This window comes from Octopus bimaculoides, chromosome 9, assembly GCF_001194135.2.
Source record: "Octopus bimaculoides isolate UCB-OBI-ISO-001 chromosome 9, ASM119413v2, whole genome shotgun sequence".
NCBI lineage: Eukaryota > Metazoa > Mollusca > Cephalopoda > Octopoda > Octopodidae > Octopus > Octopus bimaculoides.
The window spans coordinates 72542585-72553601 of NC_068989.1; the positions used below are offsets into that span (position 1 = coordinate 72542585).

General features: G+C 36.8%; 1 pseudogene; it reads left to right on the forward strand.

The window, feature by feature from the left end:
- The first annotated feature begins 1170 nt into the window (after positions 1 to 1170).
- On the forward strand, positions 1171 to 8718 carry LOC106880506 (tubulin alpha chain-like; annotated as a pseudogene).
- Positions 8719 to 11017: the final 2299 nt, after the last annotated feature.

The window sequence follows — 11017 nt, forward strand, 5'->3', positions numbered from 1 at the left end:
CAAGTGAATTCCATCAGGAATCATTACAGAAATGTTATGATTTATACAGAGGATGGGACAGATAGAGATTCTCATTTGGTGTACGTGGCAGAATGCACGAAACACAACTTGATATATGTTGGTTGTACAACAGAACAATTAAACAAACGATTTAATGGGTACAGATTCGACGTCAGGCACAATAACAGTAATTCGACAGAATTTGCTGAACATTTCGTTTCAAACGGCTGCAATTTTGAAAAAAACTTGAAGGTGCTTCACTTTCACTTTCACAGGAGAATATCATCAAATTTATACAAAACTGTTTGATTTGATATTCTTCTTTTTTCCTTTTCTTCTTTTCTTTCCTCTTTTTTCTGTCTTTTTTTTCTGCCTTTCATTTCGCCTGTTATAAAATGGAAAATTAAAGACTGATGATGTCATTCCATGAACGCGTGGATGCTGGTTACTCTCGTTTATATTTTAAATTTAAATTTCTATAATTTTGAACTTTTATCACCTCTTATTTTGAACTTGACAAAGACAGACTTACTGTCGAAATATCGTTCAACCAATAAAATATCTATTACAATCGAATCGCGGTCTGCGTCTTGACTGTTTACCTATGTGAAGAGTTATGTCAATCCTTTTATGATGATGATGATAATAATAATAATAATAATAATAATAATAATAATAATAATAATAATAATAACTTGTTGTCTCTTGAGGTCTCTGAGTGAGACTTGGATCCAACTTGTACAAATGCAAAGCAAAAGTCAAACATAAAATAATGATAATAATAATAATCCTTTATTCTGAAAGTACGAGGCCAAAATTTTGGGGAAGCGATTAAGTCGATAACATCGACTCCAATGCGTAATTGGTACTTATTTAATCGACTCCGAAAGAATGAAAGACAAAATCGACCTCGGTGGAATTTGAACTCAGAACGTAGCGAAAGGCAAAGTTGAGGTCAGTAGTTTTAGATGGAAGAGATGAATTAATACACACACACATACGTACCTCCCCCCTCTCTCTCTCTCTCTCTCTCTCTCTCCTCTCTCTCTCTCTCTCTATATATATATATATCACATCGGTACTAAGACACTCCTTTCTTTCTTGCTTTTTCTTTTTTTCATTTTTAGCCACAAGTTATTCAGTGCGTTATCAACAGTTACGACCGATTGATAAACCTAACCGATTCCGATAATGTTGACACAAGCCGATAGAATCCGTTGCACTACATTACTGGTATGTAATTTTTTGGGCAGAGATGAAAGGCTCATTTGGTCCCTAATCTGACCCCGACCCGACTTTGAGTTCAGTACGTAAATGGACATTACTATACACTGTTTCTGTAAACCCGCTGCCCTTGTCTGAATAAATATGTTAATAGGTGCAGAGGAGCAGCAGCTGTTAGCTACATTCTGACTGAAACGGCATTGCCTAAGATCAAACGAGAGTGGTTCTGTGTTTCACTCGACCTATTAGAAATAGCATCCAAGCTTTCCACATATCACATTCCATCATCTTAAAAAGAAAAAAAAAAAGATGGGGAATACTGATATTATAATCCGAAGAGATATTGTGATTGTGCTTGAAATAAAGATAGATTCGTTATGGATGGTATGCCTTTCATCATAGGTTAGCTCATTCGGAGATCACTTGGAGCTAAACAAGAGCAACAGAAGCTACGTTGGTGACGACGACGACGACGACGAAGTCTGCCTTTTGTTATAATCGTCACAGAATAAGCAAAGGCAACTTTTAAGTGGATCGTTTTCTTTTTCTAGAAATAGCATTTAAATTTCTATAGACCACATATTATTCCTTAAACATATAGATGGTCATGGCTGGAATGCCTCTGATCATCGGTCTGATTAAGCATAACTAACATTGGAGCTTGACAAAAACAATTACAACAACCAATATACCATGCGAGGGAACTTCTACACGACCACTTTCTAGAAATAGCAGCCAGATCTGCCACAAATAACATTGTGCTGTAACATTTTATAATATAGTCTCTGATATACACAGTGGAGGCGCAATGGCCCAGTGGTTAGGGCAGCGGACTCGCGGTCATAGGATTGCGGTTTCGATTCCCAGACCGGGCGTTGTGAGTGCTTATTGAGCGAAAACACCTAAAACTCCACGAGGCTCCGGCAGGGGATGGTGGCGAACCCTGCTGTACTCTTTCACCACAACTTTCTCTCACTCTTACTTCCTGTTTCTGTTGTGCCTGTAATTCAAAGGGTCAGCCTTGTCACACTGTGTCACGCTGAATATCCCCGAGAACTACGTTAAAGGTACACGTGTCTGTGGAGTGCTCAGCCACTTGCAAGTTAATTTCACGAGCAAGCTGTTCCGTTGATCGGATCAACTGGAACCCTCGACGTAGTAAGCGATGGAGTGCCAACAACGATATACACAAACGACGGAGTGGTCATAGCTAGAAGGCCTTTGATCATAGGTTTCCTTGAAAACGGCTGACATGGAGCTAAGTATCTGCTTCTTGCTGCTTCTCTTCCTCCTCTTCCACTTCTTTCTCATCCTTTCCTTATCCCTCCTCCTCTTCATTCTCCTCTCTCATCTTCTTCATTTATCATCTAACGAAATTGCCAAACCACCACCATAAAAGTAAACATTACTTGTGCATATCTAGGGGCACTTAAAAAAATGGGAAAGTCACGGATGGAACGCATTCGATCATATGTGTACTGTAATGGATCAGAGTTGGTCAGGGGTAAACAAGAAGACTACGTATCTATTAGCATTCCGCCTGGATATCCCAAAGTCCTTAGAGAGAAGTTTATACAAGTCTATGAAATAAAAGGTGCATTCCAGAAAATTCCAAACTTTTATCCTTTCTGCTGGAAGTACGAGGCCTCAAATTTGGGGGAAGCGATTAAGTCGATAACATCGACCCCAGCGCGTAATTGGTACTTATTTAATCGACTCCGAAAGGATGAAAGACAAAATCGACCTCGGTGGAATTTGAACTCAGAACGTAGCGGCATACGAATTACCACTAAGCATTTCGCCCGGCGTGCTAGCAATCCAGTCAGCTCCTCCTCCTCGTCGTCGTCGTCGTCGTGGCGGCGGCGTTGTTGTTGTTGATGATTGCTTCAAATTTTGGCACAAAGAAATACAAAAGTCTTATCTCCTTTAAAGTAGGATTCTCTGACTTCTGTGCACTTGTAGCGCTCCAGCCCTTTCGAGAGGACCCCATGGAAGTCCTCCAAACTCTTGTCATTGCACCCTTCAAGTTCTTCAGCCTGGGAAATAACAAATAGTCACAGGGAGCAACGTCTAGACTATAGGGAGGGTGAGGGACAGTTTTGATGCCCATCTATGTTAAGCAGTTGGTTAGCAGGAATTGAGGATTGATGCATTGCTTTGGTGCAGGTGCTCTGGTCTTTTGCGACGCAATCTCTTTCTAAGCCTCTTCAAAACCTTCGCAAAGTACTTCCTGTTTACTGTCTCGCCAGAGGGAACCCAGTGAATGTCGATGATTCGCTCGCTGTCGAAAAAGGGGACCTTCATGAGCTTCCATTTAGACTTGCTTTGCTTGGCCTCTTGTGTCAGCGGAAACAGATGTTCGGCTCCTAGAATTTGACCCATAAGCAGTGTGGAGCATTTCATAAGTTTTTGTAGTGTTTTTGCCTAGTTATCGCAAAACTTTATTGCATAGTGAGCTACCAAATCGTCTTCAAATCCCAACTGCATTCTGAAAATTTCATGTCAAGAAGTGAAGACGCTCTAGAAAGAGCTACATACGAGTATTCATGAGAATTATTTACATTATACAATCAGGCTATTATTTAATTTATCGACCTTGAAAGATGAAAGGCAAAGTTGACCTGTGTAGGATTTGAACTCAGAGCATAGAGATCCGGGATTCAGTCGGTTCTTAGACGGTTCCAGCTTAAGTATTTTTCTTTATGAGAAGAGGTTAAAATCTTTTCGCTTAACGCTTTTCCATTCCATGTAATGTTTTCTAAAATTTTCAAAATTAGGGGTATTTTTTCCGTCGCTCTTAGTAATTCTACCGCCACCTGTAGTTCACTAATCCGGCCTGTATAAGCTTGGCGCGCCTGGAGTGAAGCGTTTAGTTTACAAAAATCGGCTTACTGTCTACGACGTTTATCTACGCGGACCGTATAGATGACAAATTTGCTTTTTGTGTAGTCGATGATTTTGAAATGTGGTCAACCTATGCTATCCTTATCTATTGCCCAACAGAATACTCTACCTAGATACGAACCAAGATGATCCTATGCAGTTTGTCTCTGTCCACATTGGCTTCAGTTCAAAATTCTCATAAAACAAATGTAAACTAATATGGTTTTTAAAAATATGAATTTCTAATATTTTAACAGGCTCCAAAATTAAATAATCCTTTATGCTTCGTGAATGATTATATCTTAATGATTAAAACGGACAGAAGCTGTAGTAACTTTCATAGGATTTCATACTAGATATGAAGGAACGTGGGAAAATACCAAAAAGCATTATGTGTCCTGGGTTGTATGATTCTGTATTTAAGGTTAAACTCGTTAAAAATGTTAGACATTATATATTCCAGATTCAAATTAATTTTGTAGAAGGAATATATAAAAAAGGCGGTTGTAATGTTTATCGTTGACATCAGTAGACTAAATGAATTAAAGCGATTCTAGCTGGAGATTAAAACAAAAACGTCATTCTCAGTTTGGGAAATTAATTCATCTTCAAAACACACATTTCACTATTGAAAATTAAAAGTAAGGTAATTCAAATTTATTTGAAATATATTTGCGTTTAAATAGCATTTTCCTTGTTCATTTTTAGATTTAAATTTGAGATGCTCTGTTAGCAGACACTTATGAAGGTTAAAAGCATGACCTACCGTAATACTGAATAAATTAAAACAGGGAATAAATAATAAGTTCCCGTTTAAAACTTGAAGATTCTTAATGATATTTTCAACAACGTCGAAAATTATTGAATTGAGAATTTATCGCTAAAATATTATTTTTACCCTTATTTCATCATTCACAGCCATTAACTCAATGTTCTTTCTGTTTATTCGTTGATGAAATAAGTCATATGTGTGTATATATATATATATATATATGAAACATTCCGTTATCTTTTGTAGATATGGAGGTGTTAAGCTTGTAAAAAGAAACCCCTCATTAAATCAAAAATAACCGATTACCCCCCTCAAAATCACACTGTGGTTTGAGAGTGCCTTCGAACATGCGATCACCATTTAGTAATAAGGAGTAGCATAAGAGTAAGGGTAGGAGGAAAATAAAAAAAATATTACTTTATATAGCAAGGTCAAGACCAACAGTATTTAGTATTTCTCGATTATATTGCAAATAAGTGAATTTACTGAGTAATTACGTATTTTAGCAACCCTCTTGCTATTTTCTACTCTTTCAAAAGACAGACAAGCGGCGCTATAATAATGGTTTGCTATCATTTTATTCTAATCTGTTATTCTACATGATTATAGGGAGTCACTTTTTGAATACAATAACATTTAGAAAATGTTTTGTTTAAATTTATTCGTGTTGTATTTTTTTTCAGTAAATGTTTCTAAGTGTTTTTAAAATTGAATTCTTTTCTAGGTCGTAAAGCGACTTGTGAGATATAGACAAAAATAGTCGTACATGAGAAACACCGAAGTTTATAGACAACTCTAAAAATATTAGAAAACAAACTATATGATTCTAGTAGGTGTGTCGTTTCTTAAGGAAGTTAAAGCATTTTGATCCAGAGATACACGACGACAACGACTGGGAAAACTTTACGAAAGAGTTTCGAACCTTATAACAAAGAAATGTTCTCCCACTGAAAATATTATTGCCTCTTTACTCACATCCCGTGCTCACATTTAACTCATTAAAAATTTTGTATTATAAAACCGTCTTTAATTTTAATTCTGTCTACATTAACAACACCCATTTTCTAGTCAGAAAAATTGTATTCAGAACTATCTAATTTAAAGAGAAATCTTAAATTCATTTTTGAGTTTAAATAGTTCGTTTGTCAGATTTTATTGATATTCTTTAGTTATTCAATATAGTATTATTATATAACTTCAATATGTACTGGGTATAAGTTTTCCATGTTCGCCGTACAGCTTAAGGGACCCGCGGTTCTCACGCCATCAAAATCTAAATATCTAACTTAACGAGTAGGTTGCTGATTATTTCGGAATCTTTTGAGCCTCAATCTCCAGCAGGTCCAATGGGTGACCTGTATAACCAACTTGGGCTCTCAAATTTGGGATGAAGTTCATTTGACTGACGTCCATATGGCTATCACTAAAGCTGTTTTCATCTACAAAGTTGACACAGCTATGCTGAAAGATACTTGCTCAAAATATCTTAAAGAGGTTTCAAATGAAATTGAACAGCAAACTTAAACACGGCTATCCATGTAGACCGTCTAAAACATTTGTGTGTGCGCTGAATAATTCGATTTGATTTACGTTTTTGTGCTGCTATCTTTTAGCTCTCGGAAAACGACTTGTTTCAACTATGTGTAAATGTTCCTTTTTCTTTCTGTACTTTTGTATGTTTGTCGTTTAACCCTCAGAATACTTATTTGCCAAAGCTTATGTTCAATAGCGTTCCAGTTATCCTTTCCTTTTTCTAAATTTAAACATTGCTTGCTATAATGAAACATTTTTGTAAATCGACAGAGTAAGATATGAAGGAAATCGTTTGGTATTTCTACCAGAAGACAGACCACGACCAGGCTCCTTCTTTGGCTTGATGGGATTGCCACTTTTCTCCGATAGCTTTAATTTCCAGTAGAATAAATCTATTATACAATTTCTTTCAGACTAAATGCATCAATACCCGCACTGGACAGGCCGGAGTCCAGATTTGTGACACGTACTGGGAGCTGTATTGTTTGGAGCATGGTATTCAGTCAAATGGCGAGTTATCATATGCAGGATCTACTGGTGTAACTGTTTCGTCCAGCAAGTTCCTCCTTGACTTAGGCACTAGGAAACGTGTCCCCAGATCCATGCTCATCTATTTAGGACCCACGGTTGTTAGTAAGTATAAACGTTTCATATATTTTTCTTTACGTGATTAAATTAAACAACAAATTGACAACCCACGCATTTAATGTTTTGTTGAATCAGTCTTCGGTATTAACTTTTCTGTTGGAGAGTTCAGTCTTGTGCCCAGGTGAAGCAAAGGCTCTTTTTTTTTTTCTTTGATTGTTTGTCATATTCCCAAATATCGCTAGATAAATATTTTTTAGATATTGGAAACTATTTCAAAATTTTTACACAATAGAACTGATAACTACAGTAAAATGAGTTGACTTCAAAATCAGTTAAATGTGTAGATTAGCTAAATTCTGTTGTAAATTTTTCCGTTATCTGAATGTAAGTAATGTTAGCAATATATTGTGTGGAATGGTCAAACAAAACTACTGGGAAAGTCGGAACTGTTATTCGATTGAACTGAACAAAGCAAGTTATACTTAAAAATATTTAGTAATCTCTACATTTTTTCTCTTCTGATATAAGAACAACCTTTCAATTGATATGGTGTAATTATTGCTCAATATCTTATTTTTCAGATGAAATACCAGATGGAAAATTTTACCCGGATCAAACCATCAGTAGTAAGATGCAGCAAATAACTATACCAGGGGTTACTACATTATTGAGAAAGCAATCGGTTTGGTGTGTGAGCAAATCCTGAATTGCTCCGGCCCTCGAGGCTTCTGGATTTTCCTGTTTCTGTGGCGGCACTAGTTCTGGTTTTGCATCTCTTTTGATGGAGATTTTGACTTAGGGGAAATAATATAAAAAAACTTAAATTTACAGTTTGTCCAGCTCTACGAATTTGTAGAACCGTAAAATTCTATATTAGCTCCTATTCTAGAAGACGTTTAGATGTTGAGTACTCAACATACAAGAATTTGAATCGTCCAGTTGCTCAAATAGTGAGCTCCATTACTGCCTCTTTAAGGTTTGATGGGTCTCTTAATGTTAACTGAGTTTCAAACCAATTTACCTTGTCCACGGATTCATTTCTCAATGCTTACGTATGCACCTACAATATCGGTTGAGAAAGTGTTCTATTAGCAGTTAAACGTTTCTGAAATAATAAACGCTTGTTTTGAACCCGGTAATCACATGGCTAAGTGTGACTCTCGCCATCGGAAGTCCATGGCTTGTCTGTTGAACCGAGGGGATGTCGTCTCGGAAGAGTTTAATGCTGCTATTGCAGCAATTAAAACGAAAAAAAAAATCCATCCAGTTTTTAAATTGGTGCCTAACAGGGTTTAAAATTGGTATCTCCGATTGTTGTCCCTGGTGGAGACCTGGCTAAGGTTCAGCAGGCTGTCTGTATGCTGCGCAATACGACAACTTTTGCTGAAGCTTGGGCCCGTCTAAATTACAAATTTTACTTAATGTACGCCAAGCGAGATTTTGTTGACTATTATGTGGGTGAAGGAGAGTGCTCTGAAGCGCAGGAAGATTTGGCTGCGCTGGAGAAAGATTGTGGAAAAGTTGGTATTGATACGGCTGATGGCGACGAAGAGATTGAAGAATACTAAATCTTATTACAAATGGGATGATATGTACACTACGCAATTACTTTCCGAAATATTGATTTTAAATTTTGGCACCAGGCCATACTTTTTGAAATATTGAAATCTCATTGTATTCCTTTTTTGTTGCATATTGAAAATAAATTAACTCAAAATAATTTTTTTCGAAGTTTTTAAATATTATCAAACCATTATTACATTCAAATCAGATATTTTTCTCATCTAAATTCATGACCAGGTTCTGTCTCCGTATGTGAAGCAGTTGCATGGCTAATGAATAGTGTCAAGTATCCAGATGGAGAGAACAAATTTTGTTAGTCAACGTTACTAGTTATTTTGGTGTAAGGCGAGAAAGTCTGAAAGGATAGGTAAGTCGATTAGATGAACCCCAGTAGCCCAACTGGTACTTATTTCATCAACCCTGAACGACAGCCGACCTCGGTGGTGATTGAACTTACAACGTAAAGATGAAAATGCTAAGCATTTTGTCCGGTGCAGTTACAAGTCTCCTGGCTCTCCGCCTTGAATAATTCTTTCTACTACAGGCACAAAGTCTGAAATTATGGCCGAGGGCGGGCTAGTCGATTACATTGGCACCAACGATGAAGTGGTACTTATATTTATCGACCCCGAAAAAGATGAAAGGCAAAGTCGACATTTGCAGAAACTTAAGGAAGAAAATAAGTTGTTCTAGAATACCAATAATTAAGGCAGCGAGCTGGCAGAAACGTTAGCACGCTGGGCGAAATGTTTAGCGGTATTTCGTCTGTCTTTAGGTTCTGAGTTCAAATTTCACCGAGGTCGACTTTTCCTTTCATCCTTTTCGGGTCGATAAATTAAGTACCAGTTGCGTACTGGCCCCCTCCCCCAAAATTTCGGGCCTTGTACCTAGAGTAGAAAATTATAGTACTAATAAGTTTAACCATCGAATAATGTTAAGGATGTTATACACACGCACACATGCCTCTATTTTACATTATAGAAAAGCAGCCGAATCTAGTTAATGAGTGTTAAAATAAACAAGGTTAGAAGCGAAAGCACGAAAAAATTAGGTGGTTGTCGATGCAATGAATGATAGTTGCGTTGGGTTTTTTCTCTTTTCTGTTTACGGTATTTATATGGTAAATTATACGTGTGTTAGTATTATATACAAATTTAAGAAAAAAAAAAAGACTAAAATGATTAGAACTTTATTATGGAAAAATAGAAGTATGTACCGGTTATTTTAGACGACCTCTTGATGCTGGAATAAAATGGAAAGAAAAACTGAATTCACCTTAACTTCCATATCAGTTGTGGAAGTTCATTTTTCATAGATTGTTGTATTTTTTTGTCGTGTGTTTCTTTTTTTAGAGGGTACCTCTAAGAACATGAAGCTATAAATAGCGTGTAAATATTTGATTAAAAAACAATTTGGATAGAAAAAGTAGAAGGTTAAGAATGGCGTTTGATTCGATCAATTCATATTATATAATGGATAAAGGCGTCAGTTTACTGTGGGAACAGAGTTGCTTCCAGTGAAGGACATAGTGATTGATTAGAGTAAGTAAGGCAGCAACCTGGCAGAATTGTTAGCATTCGAACAAAATGCTTAGCGGCATTTCGTTTGCTATTACCTTCTGAGTTGGAATTCCGCCGAGGTCGACTTTGTCTATCATCTTTTCGGGGTCAATGAAGTCAGTACGACTTGAACATTGGTGTCGAAGTAATCGAGTGGCTCTCTCTGCCTTAATTTCAGACCTTTTGTCTGTTAGGAATCATTTAAAATTGTTCGTCTTTATGTTCTGAGTTGAACTCAAATTCCACCGAGGCTGACTTTGTCTTTCATCCTTTAGGAGTCAATGAAATAAGTACCAGTTGAGCATTGGAGGAAGTAGTGTCAATGTAGTCTACTAGACTCTCCGAAAATTTTAGGTATAGTAGAAAAGATTATCAAAGTATGCCAGCGTTCATTCTGTTTAAACTTCCTTGAACGCAATGAACAATCCGAGAAGTGTCGTACATCTAAAGTACCATCTCGATCTTTGAAGTGGATTATTTTAATTTCAAGATGACTAACCTACATTGCAGAAAAAAAAAAGACCTCACTTTCTCTTAATTGCCGAAGGTTTTTTTTTTTTTTTCCTTGGAATTCCTCACTGGATAAGCTTGTCAGTGTTTCAGTGATTTTTTTATCATGTCTCTCTTCGCATTGGCAGTATAAGAGCTGGACTATCGGAGTATTTTAGAATATTCAAACATTAGCACTTGCAATAGTCTGTTTTTTTTTCTCAAGTGGAGGAGCGCGTAAGACTTGACAGTTTTCAGTATTGTTTTTCTACAAAAGTTTTATACTCTCCAGACTCAGTTAGCTAAATAATCGCATCGATCAACTAGCAGATGAGTTTCAATTTGCACCAAAGTTGGCTTTTGAGGAAGTTATTTTTCGAGAATTCTGAGCGGGAAGCTCTTTTGT